The sequence below is a fragment of the Schistocerca gregaria genome, unplaced genomic scaffold (assembly GCF_023897955.1).
Source record: "Schistocerca gregaria isolate iqSchGreg1 unplaced genomic scaffold, iqSchGreg1.2 ptg000749l, whole genome shotgun sequence".
In the NCBI taxonomy this organism is placed as follows: Eukaryota; Metazoa; Arthropoda; class Insecta; order Orthoptera; family Acrididae; genus Schistocerca; species Schistocerca gregaria.
In genome coordinates this window covers 74,553-90,909 of record NW_026062125.1, presented here as the reverse complement: position 1 = coordinate 90,909, position 16,357 = coordinate 74,553, and the positions used below count along the sequence as shown (strand labels likewise).

At 49.9% G+C, this 16,357-nt stretch overlaps 13 non-coding genes across 13 annotated transcripts; all 13 read right to left on the bottom strand.

Moving 5' to 3' along the window:
- Nucleotides 1-821: 821 nt before the first annotated feature.
- LOC126321516 (5S ribosomal RNA) lies at nt 822-940 on the bottom strand. Its single transcript, XR_007558285.1, has one exon. It is a non-coding gene; the product is annotated as a 5S ribosomal RNA (ribosomal RNA).
- A 1,287-nt stretch (nt 941-2,227) lies between these two features.
- LOC126321515 (5S ribosomal RNA) lies at nt 2,228-2,346 on the bottom strand. Its single transcript, XR_007558284.1, has one exon. It is a non-coding gene; the product is annotated as a 5S ribosomal RNA (ribosomal RNA).
- A 1,286-nt stretch (nt 2,347-3,632) lies between these two features.
- LOC126321514 (5S ribosomal RNA) lies at nt 3,633-3,751 on the bottom strand. The gene has a single exon (XR_007558283.1). It is a non-coding gene; the product is annotated as a 5S ribosomal RNA (ribosomal RNA).
- Nucleotides 3,752-5,037: 1,286 nt separating this feature from the next.
- LOC126321513 (5S ribosomal RNA) lies at nt 5,038-5,156 on the bottom strand. The gene has a single exon (XR_007558282.1). It is a non-coding gene; the product is annotated as a 5S ribosomal RNA (ribosomal RNA).
- A 1,288-nt stretch (nt 5,157-6,444) lies between these two features.
- LOC126321512 (5S ribosomal RNA) lies at nt 6,445-6,563 on the bottom strand. Its single transcript, XR_007558281.1, has one exon. It is a non-coding gene; the product is annotated as a 5S ribosomal RNA (ribosomal RNA).
- A 1,287-nt stretch (nt 6,564-7,850) lies between these two features.
- Nucleotides 7,851-7,969, bottom strand: LOC126321510 (5S ribosomal RNA). Its single transcript, XR_007558280.1, has one exon. It is a non-coding gene; the product is annotated as a 5S ribosomal RNA (ribosomal RNA).
- A 1,287-nt stretch (nt 7,970-9,256) lies between these two features.
- On the bottom strand, nt 9,257-9,375 carry LOC126321509 (5S ribosomal RNA). The gene has a single exon (XR_007558279.1). It is a non-coding gene; the product is annotated as a 5S ribosomal RNA (ribosomal RNA).
- A 918-nt stretch (nt 9,376-10,293) lies between these two features.
- LOC126321563 (5S ribosomal RNA) lies at nt 10,294-10,412 on the bottom strand. The gene has a single exon (XR_007558331.1). It is a non-coding gene; the product is annotated as a 5S ribosomal RNA (ribosomal RNA).
- A 919-nt stretch (nt 10,413-11,331) lies between these two features.
- Nucleotides 11,332-11,450, bottom strand: LOC126321508 (5S ribosomal RNA). Its single transcript, XR_007558278.1, has one exon. It is a non-coding gene; the product is annotated as a 5S ribosomal RNA (ribosomal RNA).
- A 1,288-nt stretch (nt 11,451-12,738) lies between these two features.
- On the bottom strand, nt 12,739-12,857 carry LOC126321561 (5S ribosomal RNA). The gene has a single exon (XR_007558329.1). It is a non-coding gene; the product is annotated as a 5S ribosomal RNA (ribosomal RNA).
- Nucleotides 12,858-13,775: 918 nt separating this feature from the next.
- LOC126321507 (5S ribosomal RNA) lies at nt 13,776-13,894 on the bottom strand. Its single transcript, XR_007558277.1, has one exon. It is a non-coding gene; the product is annotated as a 5S ribosomal RNA (ribosomal RNA).
- A 1,287-nt stretch (nt 13,895-15,181) lies between these two features.
- Nucleotides 15,182-15,300, bottom strand: LOC126321506 (5S ribosomal RNA). Its single transcript, XR_007558276.1, has one exon. It is a non-coding gene; the product is annotated as a 5S ribosomal RNA (ribosomal RNA).
- Nucleotides 15,301-16,219: 919 nt separating this feature from the next.
- LOC126321560 (5S ribosomal RNA) lies at nt 16,220-16,338 on the bottom strand. Its single transcript, XR_007558328.1, has one exon. It is a non-coding gene; the product is annotated as a 5S ribosomal RNA (ribosomal RNA).
- Nucleotides 16,339-16,357: the final 19 nt, after the last annotated feature.

The window sequence follows — 16,357 nt, the reverse complement described above, 5'->3', positions numbered from 1 at the left end:
CAAGCACGAGGAACATCTGCGAGATGGGCGCGGGCCGAACCGGCGTGTCCGAGGCGACGTGTGCGGCCGTTCGGAGCTACCAGAGCAGCTCTGTGCCGCGCCGTGCCGTGGAAAGGTGCGAAAACATGCACACAAGACACAGGCTTTTCGACAAAGTATCCATCTCTTGTAGCGACGAAAGGTAAATTTTTGTTTACAAATTTGCCGTTGTGCACTGCTACAAAACAATATGCCCTGACGTATTTCACAACATTTCTGTCACTTCATACTGTTTTGTTATTTCCAGAGACTCTTTGGAAGTCTTCCTTGGCGCACTCTTTTCAAACTGAGTTCCTTAATATCGTATCTTACGATAGTTTAAAATCAGTATCGAAGCATCTTTGTCACATGAGAAAGGTAGCATGAAAAAACGGCTGGCAGGGGTAGCGACAAGAAAGCAAGAAATGAAGACAGCCAGAGTTCCCAGGCGGTCGCCGATCCGAATATAAACGTTGTTGCTTATCTTCGGTGGTCGGACGGGAACAGGTTTTTTTTTTTTTAATGTAGTTAGTTTTTGGAATTTAGCGCTCCTACAAAACAGTAGGCTCTGACGCATTTCAAGAGCACATCTGTCGATTCGCAGTGTTTCGTTATTTTCAACGAGTTCCTATCACTCTTCCTCCGCGCATTCTTGTACAAACTGAGTTCATTACTGTAATTTCGCATCTTTCGTTTAATACAGTAGTTTAAAATGCTTGTGGAAGCATCTTTGTCGCACCTGAGAGTTTGTATGAAAAGAGGGCTGGCAGGTGTAGAGACATAAAATTTGAAAGAAGAGAGGGAGCCAACAGCACCCGGTGTTCCCAGGCGGTCACCCATCCAAGTACTAACCGGGCCCGATGTTGCTTAACTTCGGTGATCGGACGAGAACCGGTGTATTCAACATGGTATGGCCGTTGGCGTCCTTATACTGTAGCCGCACGGCACAAGAAGGATTCGCCTCTCCTCCCAATACACGCAATCGCCATTTTCGGTGGCACATTTGACGCAAAGCACGTCCTTCCACCTCGAAGGCGACGCGCAGTGCGGCGCGCCGCCACGTGGGTCAGACGCACAACACAGCTGCTCGTTGCACCGCCCGTCATTCGTTTGGTTCGTGCGGCCTCCGACACTCGCGGGAGACGCACCTTGTTATTGTTGTCCGTCGCAGGGATTGCGCGCGGCCGGGCGGCGGGTGGACTGCGCGGGGTGTGGCAGTGTCCTGCTGGACCGAGAGAAGCGTTCTCACCTGCCTGACACGCGTCGCGCTTCTAGATATTTGCGTAATTCGCACGGTGCATAATCGGCTGTCACCTTCCGTCCCGACTTGTCCCGACTTTGCTCGACTGCCGCTCGCTGCCGCTCGGGTCGCGGTCCATATGACAGCACAAGCACGAGGAACATCTGCGAGATGGGCGCGGGCCGAACCGGCGTGTCCGAGGCGACGTGTGCGGCCGTTCGGAGCTACCAGAGCAGCTCTGTGCCGCGCCGTGCCGTGGAAAGGTGCGAAAACATGCACACAAGACACAGGCTTTTCGACAAAGTATCCATCTCTTGTAGCGACGAAAGGTAAATTTTTGTTTACAAATTTGCCGTTGTGCACTGCTACAAAACAATATGCCCTGACGTATTTCACAACATTTCTGTCACTTCATACTGTTTTGTTATTTCCAGAGACTCTTTGGAAGTCTTCCTTGGCGCACTCTTTTCAAACTGAGTTCCTTAATATCGTATCTTACGATAGTTTAAAATCAGTATCGAAGCATCTTTGTCACATGAGAAAGGTAGCATGAAAAAACGGCTGGCAGGGGTAGCGACAAGAAAGCAAGAAATGAAGACAGCCAGAGTTCCCAGGCGGTCGCCGATCCGAATATAAACGTTGTTGCTTATCTTCGGTGGTCGGACGGGAACAGGTTTTTTTTTTTTTAATGTAGTTAGTTTTTGGAATTTAGCGCTCCTACAAAACAGTATTCTCTGACGCATTTCAAGAGCACATCTGTCGATTCGCAGTGTTTCGTTATTTTCAACGAGTTCCTATCACTCTTCCTCCGCGCATTCTTGTACAAACTGAGTTCATTACTGTAATTTCGCATCTTTCGTTTAATACAGTAGTTTAAAATGCTTGTGGAAGCATCTTTGTCGCACCTGAGAGTTTGTATGAAAAGAGGGCTGGCAGGTGTAGAGACATAAAATTTGAAAGAAGAGAGGGAGCCAACAGCACCCGGTGTTCCCAGGCGGTCACCCATCCAAGTACTAACCGGGCCCGATGTTGCTTAACTTCGGTGATCGGACGAGAACCGGTGTATTCAACATGGTATGGCCGTTGGCGTCCTTATACTGTAGCCGCACGGCACAAGAAGGATTCGCCTCTCCTCCCAATACACGCAATCGCCATTTTCGGTGGCACATTTGACGCAAAGCACGTCCTTCCACCTCGAAGGCGACGCGCAGTGCGGCGCGCCGCCACGTGGGTCAGACGCACAACACAGCTGCTCGTTGCACCGCCCGTCATTCGTTTGGTTCGTGCGGCCTCCGACACTCGCGGGAGACGCACCTTGTTATTGTTGTCCGTCGCAGGGATTGCGCGCGGCCGGGCGGCGGGTGGACTGCGCGGGGTGTGGCAGTGTCCTGCTGGACCGAGAGAAGCGTTCTCACCTGCCTGACACGCGTCGCGCTTCTAGATATTTGCGTAATTCGCACGGTGCATAATCGGCTGTCACCTTCCGTCCCGACTTGTCCCGACTTTGCTCGACTGCCGCTCGCTGCCGCTCGGGTCGCGGTCCATATGACAGCACAAGCACGAGGAACATCTGCGAGATGGGCGCGGGCCGAACCGGCGTGTCCGAGGCGACGTGTGCGGCCGTTCGGAGCTACCAGAGCAGCTCTGTGCCGCGCCGTGCCGTGGAAAGGTGCGAAAACATGCACACAAGACACAGGCTTTTCGACAAAGTATCCATCTCTTGTAGCGACGAAAGGTAAATTTTTGTTTACAAATTTGCCGTTGTGCACTGCTACAAAACAATATGCCCTGACGTATTTCACAACATTTCTGTCACTTCATACTGTTTTGTTATTTCCAGAGACTCTTTGGAAGTCTTCCTTGGCGCACTCTTTTCAAACTGAGTTCCTTAATATCGTATCTTACGATAGTTTAAAATCAGTATCGAAGCATCTTTGTCACATGAGAAAGGTAGCATGAAAAAACGGCTGGCAGGGGTAGCGACAAGAAAGCAAGAAATGAAGACAGCCAGAGTTCCCAGGCGGTCGCCGATCCGAATATAAACGTTGTTGCTTATCTTCGGTGGTCGGACGGGAACAGGTTTTTTTTTTTTAATGTAGTTAGTTTTTGGAATTTAGCGCTCCTACAAAACAGTATTCTCTGACGCATTTCAAGAGCACATCTGTCGATTCGCAGTGTTTCGTTATTTTCAACGAGTTCCTATCACTCTTCCTCCGCGCATTCTTGTACAAACTGAGTTCATTACTGTAATTTCGCATCTTTCGTTTAATACAGTAGTTTAAAATGCTTGTGGAAGCATCTTTGTCGCACCTGAGAGTTTGTATGAAAAGAGGGCTGGCAGGTGTAGAGACATAAAATTTGAAAGAAGAGAGGGAGCCAACAGCACCCGGTGTTCCCAGGCGGTCACCCATCCAAGTACTAACCGGGCCCGATGTTGCTTAACTTCGGTGATCGGACGAGAACCGGTGTATTCAACATGGTATGGCCGTTGGCGTCCTTATACTGTAGCCGCACGGCACAAGAAGGATTCGCCTCTCCTCCCAATACACGCAATCGCCATTTTCGGTGGCACATTTGACGCAAAGCACGTCCTTCCACCTCGAAGGCGACGCGCAGTGCGGCGCGCCGCCACGTGGGTCAGACGCACAACACAGCTGCTCGTTGCACCGCCCGTCATTCGTTTGGTTCGTGCGGCCTCCGACACTCGCGGGAGACGCACCTTGTTATTGTTGTCCGTCGCAGGGATTGCGCGCGGCCGGGCGGCGGGTGGACTGCGCGGGGTGTGGCAGTGTCCTGCTGGACCGAGAGAAGCGTTCTCACCTGCCTGACACGCGTCGCGCTTCTAGATATTTGCGTAATTCGCACGGTGCATAATCGGCTGTCACCTTCCGTCCCGACTTGTCCCGACTTTGCTCGACTGCCGCTCGCTGCCGCTCGGGTCGCGGTCCATATGACAGCACAAGCACGAGGAACATCTGCGAGATGGGCGCGGGCCGAACCGGCGTGTCCGAGGCGACGTGTGCGGCCGTTCGGAGCTACCAGAGCAGCTCTGTGCCGCGCCGTGCCGTGGAAAGGTGCGAAAACATGCACACAAGACACAGGCTTTTCGACAAAGTATCCATCTCTTGTAGCGACGAAAGGTAAATTTTTGTTTACAAATTTGCCGTTGTGCACTGCTACAAAACAATATGCCCTGACGTATTTCACAACATTTCTGTCACTTCATACTGTTTTGTTATTTCCAGAGACTCTTTGGAAGTCTTCCTTGGCGCACTCTTTTCAAACTGAGTTCCTTAATATCGTATCTTACGATAGTTTAAAATCAGTATCGAAGCATCTTTGTCACATGAGAAAGGTAGCATGAAAAAACGGCTGGCAGGGGTAGCGACAAGAAAGCAAGAAATGAAGACAGCCAGAGTTCCCAGGCGGTCGCCGATCCGAATATAAACGTTGTTGCTTATCTTCGGTGGTCGGACGGGAACAGGTTTTTTTTTTTTAATGTAGTTAGTTTTTGGAATTTAGCGCTCCTACAAAACAGTAGGCTCTGACGCATTTCAAGAGCACATCTGTCGATTCGCAGTGTTTCGTTATTTTCAACGAGTTCCTATCACTCTTCCTCCGCGCATTCTTGTACAAACTGAGTTCATTACTGTAATTTCGCATCTTTCGTTTAATACAGTAGTTTAAAATGCTTGTGGAAGCATCTTTGTCGCACCTGAGAGTTTGTATGAAAAGAGGGCTGGCAGGTGTAGAGACATAAAATTTGAAAGAAGAGAGGGAGCCAACAGCACCCGGTGTTCCCAGGCGGTCACCCATCCAAGTACTAACCGGGCCCGATGTTGCTTAACTTCGGTGATCGGACGAGAACCGGTGTATTCAACATGGTATGGCCGTTGGCGTCCTTATACTGTAGCCGCACGGCACAAGAAGGATTCGCCTCTCCTCCCAATACACGCAATCGCCATTTTCGGTGGCACATTTGACGCAAAGCACGTCCTTCCACCTCGAAGGCGACGCGCAGTGCGGCGCGCCGCCACGTGGGTCAGACGCACAACACAGCTGCTCGTTGCACCGCCCGTCATTCGTTTGGTTCGTGCGGCCTCCGACACTCGCGGGAGACGCACCTTGTTATTGTTGTCCGTCGCAGGGATTGCGCGCGGCCGGGCGGCGGGTGGACTGCGCGGGGTGTGGCAGTGTCCTGCTGGACCGAGAGAAGCGTTCTCACCTGCCTGACACGCGTCGCGCTTCTAGATATTTGCGTAATTCGCACGGTGCATAATCGGCTGTCACCTTCCGTCCCGACTTGTCCCGACTTTGCTCGACTGCCGCTCGCTGCCGCTCGGGTCGCGGTCCATATGACAGCACAAGCACGAGGAACATCTGCGAGATGGGCGCGGGCCGAACCGGCGTGTCCGAGGCGACGTGTGCGGCCGTTCGGAGCTACCAGAGCAGCTCTGTGCCGCGCCGTGCCGTGGAAAGGTGCGAAAACATGCACACAAGACACAGGCTTTTCGACAAAGTATCCATCTCTTGTAGCGACGAAAGGTAAATTTTTGTTTACAAATTTGCCGTTGTGCACTGCTACAAAACAATATGCCCTGACGTATTTCACAACATTTCTGTCACTTCATACTGTTTTGTTATTTCCAGAGACTCTTTGGAAGTCTTCCTTGGCGCACTCTTTTCAAACTGAGTTCCTTAATATCGTATCTTACGATAGTTTAAAATCAGTATCGAAGCATCTTTGTCACATGAGAAAGGTAGCATGAAAAAACGGCTGGCAGGGGTAGCGACAAGAAAGCAAGAAATGAAGACAGCCAGAGTTCCCAGGCGGTCGCCGATCCGAATATAAACGTTGTTGCTTATCTTCGGTGGTCGGACGGGAACAGGTTTTTTTTTTTTTTAATGTAGTTAGTTTTTGGAATTTAGCGCTCCTACAAAACAGTATTCTCTGACGCATTTCAAGAGCACATCTGTCGATTCGCAGTGTTTCGTTATTTTCAACGAGTTCCTATCACTCTTCCTCCGCGCATTCTTGTACAAACTGAGTTCATTACTGTAATTTCGCATCTTTCGTTTAATACAGTAGTTTAAAATGCTTGTGGAAGCATCTTTGTCGCACCTGAGAGTTTGTATGAAAAGAGGGCTGGCAGGTGTAGAGACATAAAATTTGAAAGAAGAGAGGGAGCCAACAGCACCCGGTGTTCCCAGGCGGTCACCCATCCAAGTACTAACCGGGCCCGATGTTGCTTAACTTCGGTGATCGGACGAGAACCGGTGTATTCAACATGGTATGGCCGTTGGCGTCCTTATACTGTAGCCGCACGGCACAAGAAGGATTCGCCTCTCCTCCCAATACACGCAATCGCCATTTTCGGTGGCACATTTGACGCAAAGCACGTCCTTCCACCTCGAAGGCGACGCGCAGTGCGGCGCGCCGCCACGTGGGTCAGACGCACAACACAGCTGCTCGTTGCACCGCCCGTCATTCGTTTGGTTCGTGCGGCCTCCGACACTCGCGGGAGACGCACCTTGTTATTGTTGTCCGTCGCAGGGATTGCGCGCGGCCGGGCGGCGGGTGGACTGCGCGGGGTGTGGCAGTGTCCTGCTGGACCGAGAGAAGCGTTCTCACCTGCCTGACACGCGTCGCGCTTCTAGATATTTGCGTAATTCGCACGGTGCATAATCGGCTGTCACCTTCCGTCCCGACTTGTCCCGACTTTGCTCGACTGCCGCTCGCTGCCGCTCGGGTCGCGGTCCATATGACAGCACAAGCACGAGGAACATCTGCGAGATGGGCGCGGGCCGAACCGGCGTGTCCGAGGCGACGTGTGCGGCCGTTCGGAGCTACCAGAGCAGCTCTGTGCCGCGCCGTGCCGTGGAAAGGTGCGAAAACATGCACACAAGACACAGGCTTTTCGACAAAGTATCCATCTCTTGTAGCGACGAAAGGTAAATTTTTGTTTACAAATTTGCCGTTGTGCACTGCTACAAAACAATATGCCCTGACGTATTTCACAACATTTCTGTCACTTCATACTGTTTTGTTATTTCCAGAGACTCTTTGGAAGTCTTCCTTGGCGCACTCTTTTCAAACTGAGTTCCTTAATATCGTATCTTACGATAGTTTAAAATCAGTATGGAAGCATCTTTGTCACATGAGAAAGGTAGCATGAAAAAACGGCTGGCAGGGGTAGCGACAAGAAGCAAGAAATGAAGACAGCCAGAGTTCCCAGGCGGTCGCCGATCCGAATATAAACGTTGTTGCTTATCTTCGGTGGTCGGACGGGAACAGGTTTTTTTTTTTTTTAATGTAGTTAGTTTTTGGAATTTAGCGCTCCTACAAAACAGTAGGCTCTGACGCATTTCAAGAGCACATCTGTCGATTCGCAGTGTTTCGTTATTTTCAACGAGTTCCTATCACTCTTCCTCCGCGCATTCTTGTACAAACTGAGTTCATTACTGTAATTTCGCATCTTTCGTTTAATACAGTAGTTTAAAATGCTTGTGGAAGCATCTTTGTCGCACCTGAGAGTTTGTATGAAAAGAGGGCTGGCAGGTGTAGAGACATAAAATTTGAAAGAAGAGAGGGAGCCAACAGCACCCGGTGTTCCCAGGCGGTCACCCATCCAAGTACTAACCGGGCCCGATGTTGCTTAACTTCGGTGATCGGACGAGAACCGGTGTATTCAACATGGTATGGCCGTTGGCGTCCTTATACTGTAGCCGCACGGCACAAGAAGGATTCGCCTCTCCTCCCAATACACGCAATCGCCATTTTCGGTGGCACATTTGACGCAAATCACGTCCTTCCACCTCGAAGGCGACGCGCAGTGCGGCGCGCCGCCACGTGGGTCAGACGCACAACACAGCTGCTCGTTGCACCGCCCGTCATTCGTTTGGTTCGTGCGGCCTCCGACACTCGCGGGAGACGCACCTTGTTATTGTTGTCCGTCGCAGGGATTGCGCGCGGCCGGGCGGCGGGTGGACTGCGCGGGGTGTGGCAGTGTCCTGCTGGACCGAGAGAAGCGTTCTCACCTGCCTGACACGCGTCGCGCTTCTAGATATTTGCGTAATTCGCACGGTGCATAATCGGCTGTCACCTTCCGTCCCGACTTGTCCCGACTTTGCTCGACTGCCGCTCGCTGCCGCTCGGGTCGCGGTCCATATGACAGCACAAGCACGAGGAACATCTGCGAGATGGGCGCGGGCCGAACCGGCGTGTCCGAGGCGACGTGTGCGGCCGTTCGGAGCTACCAGACCAGCTCTGTGCCGCGCCGTGCCGTGGAAAGGTGCGAAAACATGCACACAAGACACAGGCTTTTCGACAAAGTATCCATCTCTTGTAGCGACGAAAGGTAAATTTTTGTTTACAAATTTGCCGTTGTGCACTGCTACAAAACAATATGCCCTGACGTATTTCACAACATTTCTGTCACTTCATACTGTTTTGTTATTTCCAGAGACTCTTTGGAAGTCTTCCTTGGCGCACTCTTTTCAAACTGAGTTCCTTAATATCGTATCTTACGATAGTTTAAAATCAGTATGGAAGCATCTTTGTCACATGAGAAAGGTAGCATGAAAAAACGGCTGGCAGGGGTAGCGACAAGAAGCAAGAAATGAAGACAGCCAGAGTTCCCAGGCGGTCGCCGATCCGAATATAAACGTTGTTGCTTATCTTCGGTGGTCGGACGGGAACAGGTTTTTTTTTTTTTTAATGTAGTTAGTTTTTGGAATTTAGCGCTCCTACAAAACAGTAGGCTCTGACGCATTTCAAGAGCACATCTGTCGATTCGCAGTGTTTCGTTATTTTCAACGAGTTCCTATCACTCTTCCTCCGCGCATTCTTGTACAAACTGAGTTCATTACTGTAATTTCGCATCTTTCGTTTAATACAGTAGTTTAAAATGCTTGTGGAAGCATCTTTGTCGCACCTGAGAGTTTGTATGAAAAGAGGGCTGGCAGGTGTAGAGACATAAAATTTGAAAGAAGAGAGGGAGCCAACAGCACCCGGTGTTCCCAGGCGGTCACCCATCCAAGTACTAACCGGGCCCGATGTTGCTTAACTTCGGTGATCGGACGAGAACCGGTGTATTCAACATGGTATGGCCGTTGGCGTCCTTATACTGTAGCCGCACGGCACAAGAAGGATTCGCCTCTCCTCCCAATACACGCAATCGCCATTTTCGGTGGCACATTTGACGCAAAGCACGTCCTTCCACCTCGAAGGCGACGCGCAGTGCGGCGCGCCGCCACGTGGGTCAGACGCACAACACAGCTGCTCGTTGCACCGCCCGTCATTCGTTTGGTTCGTGCGGCCTCAGACACTCGCGCGAAAACATGCACACAAGACACAGGCTTTTCGACAAAGTATCCATCTCTTGTAGCGACGAAAGGTAAATTTTTGTTTACAAATTTGCCGTTGTGCACTGCTACAAAACAATATGCCCTGACGTATTTCACAACATTTCTGTCACTTCATACTGTTTTGTTATTTCCAGAGACTCTTTGGAAGTCTTCCTTGGCGCACTCTTTTCAAACTGAGTTCCTTAATATCGTATCTTACGATAGTTTAAAATCAGTATGGAAGCATCTTTGTCACATGAGAAAGGTAGCATGAAAAAACGGCTGGCAGGGGTAGCGACAAGAAGCAAGAAATGAAGACAGCCAGAGTTCCCAGGCGGTCGCCGATCCGAATATAAACGTTGTTGCTTATCTTCGGTGGTCGGACGGGAACAGGTTTTTTTTTTTTTAATGTAGTTAGTTTTTGGAATTTAGCGCTCCTACAAAACAGTAGGCTCTGACGCATTTCAAGAGCACATCTGTCGATTCGCAGTGTTTCGTTATTTTCAACGAGTTCCTATCACTCTTCCTCCGCGCATTCTTGTACAAACTGAGTTCATTACTGTAATTTCGCATCTTTCGTTTAATACAGTAGTTTAAAATGCTTGTGGAAGCATCTTTGTCGCACCTGAGAGTTTGTATGAAAAGAGGGCTGGCAGGTGTAGAGACATAAAATTTGAAAGAAGAGAGGGAGCCAACAGCACCCGGTGTTCCCAGGCGGTCACCCATCCAAGTACTAACCGGGCTCGATGTTGCTTAACTTCGGTGATCGGACGAGAACCGGTGTATTCAACATGGTATGGCCGTTGGCGTCCTTATACTGTAGCCGCACGGCACAAGAAGGATTCGCCTCTCCTCCCAATACACGCAATCGCCATTTTCGGTGGCACATTTGACGCAAAGCACGTCCTTCCACCTCGAAGGCGACGCGCAGTGCGGCGCGCCGCCACGTGGGTCAGACGCACAACACAGCTGCTCGTTGCACCGCCCGTCATTCGTTTGGTTCGTGCGGCCTCAGACACTCGCGCGAAAACATGCACACAAGACACAGGCTTTTCGACAAAGTATCCATCTCTTGTAGCGACGAAAGGTAAATTTTTGTTTACAAATTTGCCGTTGTGCACTGCTACAAAACAATATGCCCTGACGTATTTCACAACATTTCTGTCACTTCATACTGTTTTGTTATTTCCAGAGACTCTTTGGAAGTCTTCCTTGGCGCACTCTTTTCAAACTGAGTTCCTTAATATCGTATCTTACGATAGTTTAAAATCAGTATGGAAGCATCTTTGTCACATGAGAAAGGTAGCATGAAAAAACGGCTGGCAGGGGTAGCGACAAGAAGCAAGAAATGAAGACAGCCAGAGTTCCCAGGCGGTCGCCGATCCGAATATAAACGTTGTTGCTTATCTTCGGTGGTCGGACGGGAACAGGTTTTTTTTTTTTTTAATGTAGTTAGTTTTTGGAATTTAGCGCTCCTACAAAACAGTAGGCTCTGACGCATTTCAAGAGCACATCTGTCGATTCGCAGTGTTTCGTTATTTTCAACGAGTTCCTATCACTCTTCCTCCGCGCATTCTTGTACAAACTGAGTTCATTACTGTAATTTCGCATCTTTCGTTTAATACAGTAGTTTAAAATGCTTGTGGAAGCATCTTTGTCGCACCTGAGAGTTTGTATGAAAAGAGGGCTGGCAGGTGTAGAGACATAAAATTTGAAAGAAGAGAGGGAGCCAACAGCACCCGGTGTTCCCAGGCGGTCACCCATCCAAGTACTAACCGGGCCCGATGTTGCTTAACTTCGGTGATCGGACGAGAACCGGTGTATTCAACATGGTATGGCCGTTGGCGTCCTTATACTGTAGCCGCACGGCACAAGAAGGATTCGCCTCTCCTCCCAATACACGCAATCGCCATTTTCGGTGGCACATTTGACGCAAATCACGTCCTTCCACCTCGAAGGCGACGCGCAGTGCGGCGCGCCGCCACGTGGGTCAGACGCACAACACAGCTGCTCGTTGCACCGCCCGTCATTCGTTTGGTTCGTGCGGCCTCCGACACTCGCGGGAGACGCACCTTGTTATTGTTGTCCGTCGCAGGGATTGCGCGCGGCCGGGCGGCGGGTGGACTGCGCGGGGTGTGGCAGTGTCCTGCTGGACCGAGAGAAGCGTTCTCACCTGCCTGACACGCGTCGCGCTTCTAGATATTTGCGTAATTCGCACGGTGCATAATCGGCTGTCACCTTCCGTCCCGACTTGTCCCGACTTTGCTCGACTGCCGCTCGCTGCCGCTCGGGTCGCGGTCCATATGACAGCACAAGCACGAGGAACATCTGCGAGATGGGCGCGGGCCGAACCGGCGTGTCCGAGGCGACGTGTGCGGCCGTTCGGAGCTACCAGAGCAGCTCTGTGCCGCGCCGTGCCGTGGAAAGGTGCGAAAACATGCACACAAGACACAGGCTTTTCGACAAAGTATCCATCTCTTGTAGCGACGAAAGGTAAATTTTTGTTTACAAATTTGCCGTTGTGCACTGCTACAAAACAATATGCCCTGACGTATTTCACAACATTTCTGTCACTTCATACTGTTTTGTTATTTCCAGAGACTCTTTGGAAGTCTTCCTTGGCGCACTCTTTTCAAACTGAGTTCCTTAATATCGTATCTTACGATAGTTTAAAATCAGTATGGAAGCATCTTTGTCACATGAGAAAGGTAGCATGAAAAAACGGCTGGCAGGGGTAGCGACAAGAAGCAAGAAATGAAGACAGCCAGAGTTCCCAGGCGGTCGCCGATCCGAATATAAACGTTGTTGCTTATCTTCGGTGGTCGGACGGGAACAGGTTTTTTTTTTTTTTTAATGTAGTTAGTTTTTGGAATTTAGCGCTCCTACAAAACAGTAGGCTCTGACGCATTTCAAGAGCACATCTGTCGATTCGCAGTGTTTCGTTATTTTCAACGAGTTCCTATCACTCTTCCTCCGCGCATTCTTGTACAAACTGAGTTCATTACTGTAATTTCGCATCTTTCGTTTAATACAGTAGTTTAAAATGCTTGTGGAAGCATCTTTGTCGCACCTGAGAGTTTGTATGAAAAGAGGGCTGGCAGGTGTAGAGACATAAAATTTGAAAGAAGAGAGGGAGCCAACAGCACCCGGTGTTCCCAGGCGGTCACCCATCCAAGTACTAACCGGGCTCGATGTTGCTTAACTTCGGTGATCGGACGAGAACCGGTGTATTCAACATGGTATGGCCGTTGGCGTCCTTATACTGTAGCCGCACGGCACAAGAAGGATTCGCCTCTCCTCCCAATACACGCAATCGCCATTTTCGGTGGCACATTTGACGCAAAGCACGTCCTTCCACCTCGAAGGCGACGCGCAGTGCGGCGCGCCGCCACGTGGGTCAGACGCACAACACAGCTGCTCGTTGCACCGCCCGTCATTCGTTTGGTTCGTGCGGCCTCAGACACTCGCGCGAAAACATGCACACAAGACACAGGCTTTTCGACAAAGTATCCATCTCTTGTAGCGACGAAAGGTAAATTTTTGTTTACAAATTTGCCGTTGTGCACTGCTACAAAACAATATGCCCTGACGTATTTCACAACATTTCTGTCACTTCATACTGTTTTGTTATTTCCAGAGACTCTTTGGAAGTCTTCCTTGGCGCACTCTTTTCAAACTGAGTTCCTTAATATCGTATCTTACGATAGTTTAAAATCAGTATGGAAGCATCTTTGTCACATGAGAAAGGTAGCATGAAAAAACGGCTGGCAGGGGTAGCGACAAGAAGCAAGAAATGAAGACAGCCAGAGTTCCCAGGCGGTCGCCGATCCGAATATAAACGTTGTTGCTTATCTTCGGTGGTCGGACGGGAACAGGTTTTTTTTTTTTTAATGTAGTTAGTTTTTGGAATTTAGCGCTCCTACAAAACAGTAGGCTCTGACGCATTTCAAGAGCACATCTGTCGATTCGCAGTGTTTCGTTATTTTCAACGAGTTCCTATCACTCTTCCTCCGCGCATTCTTGTACAAACTGAGTTCATTACTGTAATTTCGCATCTTTCGTTTAATACAGTAGTTTAAAATGCTTGTGGAAGCATCTTTGTCGCACCTGAGAGTTTGTATGAAAAGAGGGCTGGCAGGTGTAGAGACATAAAATTTGAAAGAAGAGAGGGAGCCAACAGCACCCGGTGTTCCCAGGCGGTCACCCATCCAAGTACTAACCGGGCCCGATGTTGCTTAACTTCGGTGATCGGACGAGAACCGGTGTATTCAACATGGTATGGCCGTTGGCGTCCTTATACTGTAGCCGCACGGCACAAGAAGGATTCGCCTCTCCTCCCAATACACGCAATCGCCATTTTCGGTGGCACATTTGACGCAAATCACGTCCTTCCACCTCGAAGGCGACGCGCAGTGCGGCGCGCCGCCACGTGGGTCAGACGCACAACACAGCTGCTCGTTGCACCGCCCGTCATTCGTTTGGTTCGTGCGGCCTCCGACACTCGCGGGAGACGCACCTTGTTATTGTTGTCCGTCGCAGGGATTGCGCGCGGCCGGGCGGCGGGTGGACTGCGCGGGGTGTGGCAGTGTCCTGCTGGACCGAGAGAAGCGTTCTCACCTGCCTGACACGCGTCGCGCTTCTAGATATTTGCGTAATTCGCACGGTGCATAATCGGCTGTCACCTTCCGTCCCGACTTGTCCCGACTTTGCTCGACTGCCGCTCGCTGCCGCTCGGGTCGCGGTCCATATGACAGCACAAGCACGAGGAACATCTGCGAGATGGGCGCGGGCCGAACCGGCGTGTCCGAGGCGACGTGTGCGGCCGTTCGGAGCTACCAGACCAGCTCTGTGCCGCGCCGTGCCGTGGAAAGGTGCGAAAACATGCACACAAGACACAGGCTTTTCGACAAAGTATCCATCTCTTGTAGCGACGAAAGGTAAATTTTTGTTTACAAATTTGCCGTTGTGCACTGCTACAAAACAATATGCCCTGACGTATTTCACAACATTTCTGTCACTTCATACTGTTTTGTTATTTCCAGAGACTCTTTGGAAGTCTTCCTTGGCGCACTCTTTTCAAACTGAGTTCCTTAATATCGTATCTTACGATAGTTTAAAATCAGTATGGAAGCATCTTTGTCACATGAGAAAGGTAGCATGAAAAAACGGCTGGCAGGGGTAGCGACAAGAAGCAAGAAATGAAGACAGCCAGAGTTCCCAGGCGGTCGCCGATCCGAATATAAACGTTGTTGCTTATCTTCGGTGGTCGGACGGGAACAGGTTTTTTTTTTTTTTAATGTAGTTAGTTTTTGGAATTTAGCGCTCCTACAAAACAGTAGGCTCTGACGCATTTCAAGAGCACATCTGTCGATTCGCAGTGTTTCGTTATTTTCAACGAGTTCCTATCACTCTTCCTCCGCGCATTCTTGTACAAACTGAGTTCATTACTGTAATTTCGCATCTTTCGTTTAATACAGTAGTTTAAAATGCTTGTGGAAGCATCTTTGTCGCACCTGAGAGTTTGTATGAAAAGAGGGCTGGCAGGTGTAGAGACATAAAATTTGAAAGAAGAGAGGGAGCCAACAGCACCCGGTGTTCCCAGGCGGTCACCCATCCAAGTACTAACCGGGCCCGATGTTGCTTAACTTCGGTGATCGGACGAGAACCGGTGTATTCAACATGGTATGGCCGTTGGCGTCCTTATACTGTAGCCGCACGGCACAAGAAGGATTCGCCTCTCCTCCCAATACACGCAATCGCCATTTTCGGTGGCACATTTGACGCAAAGCACGTCCTTCCACCTCGAAGGCGACGCGCAGTGCGGCGCGCCGCCACGTGGGTCAGACGCACAACACAGCTGCTCGTTGCACCGCCCGTCATTCGTTTGGTTCGTGCGGCCTCAGACACTCGCGCGAAAACATGCACACAAGACACAGGCTTTTCGACAAAGTATCCATCTCTTGTAGCGACGAAAGGTAAATTTTTGTTTACAAATTTGCCGTTGTGCACTGCTACAAAACAATATGCCCTGACGTATTTCACAACATTTCTGTCACTTCATACTGTTTTGTTATTTCCAGAGACTCTTTGGAAGTCTTCCTTGGCGCACTCTTTTCAAACTGAGTTCCTTAATATCGTATCTTACGATAGTTTAAAATCAGTATGGAAGCATCTTTGTCACATGAGAAAGGTAGCATGAAAAAACGGCTGGCAGGGGTAGCGACAAGAAGCAAGAAATGAAGACAGCCAGAGTTCCCAGGCGGTCGCCGATCCGAATATAAACGTTGTTGCTTATCTTCGGTGGTCGGACGGGAACAGGTTTTTTTTTTTTTTAATGTAGTTAGTTTTTGGAATTTAGCGCTCCTACAAAACAGTAGGCTCTGACGCATTTCAAGAGCACATCTGTCGATTCGCAGTGTTTCGTTATTTTCAACGAGTTCCTATCACTCTTCCTCCGCGCATTCTTGTACAAACTGAGTTCATTACTGTAATTTCGCATCTTTCGTTTAATACAGTAGTTTAAAATGCTTGTGGAAGCATCTTTGTCGCACCTGAGAGTTTGTATGAAAAGAGGGCTGGCAGGTGTAGAGACATAAAATTTGAAAGAAGAGAGGGAGCCAACAGCACCCGGTGTTCCCAGGCGGTCACCCATCCAAGTACTAACCGGGCTCGATGTTGCTTAACTTCGGTGATCGGACGAGAACCGGTGTATTCAACATGGTATGGCCGTTGGCGTCCTTATACTGTAGCCGC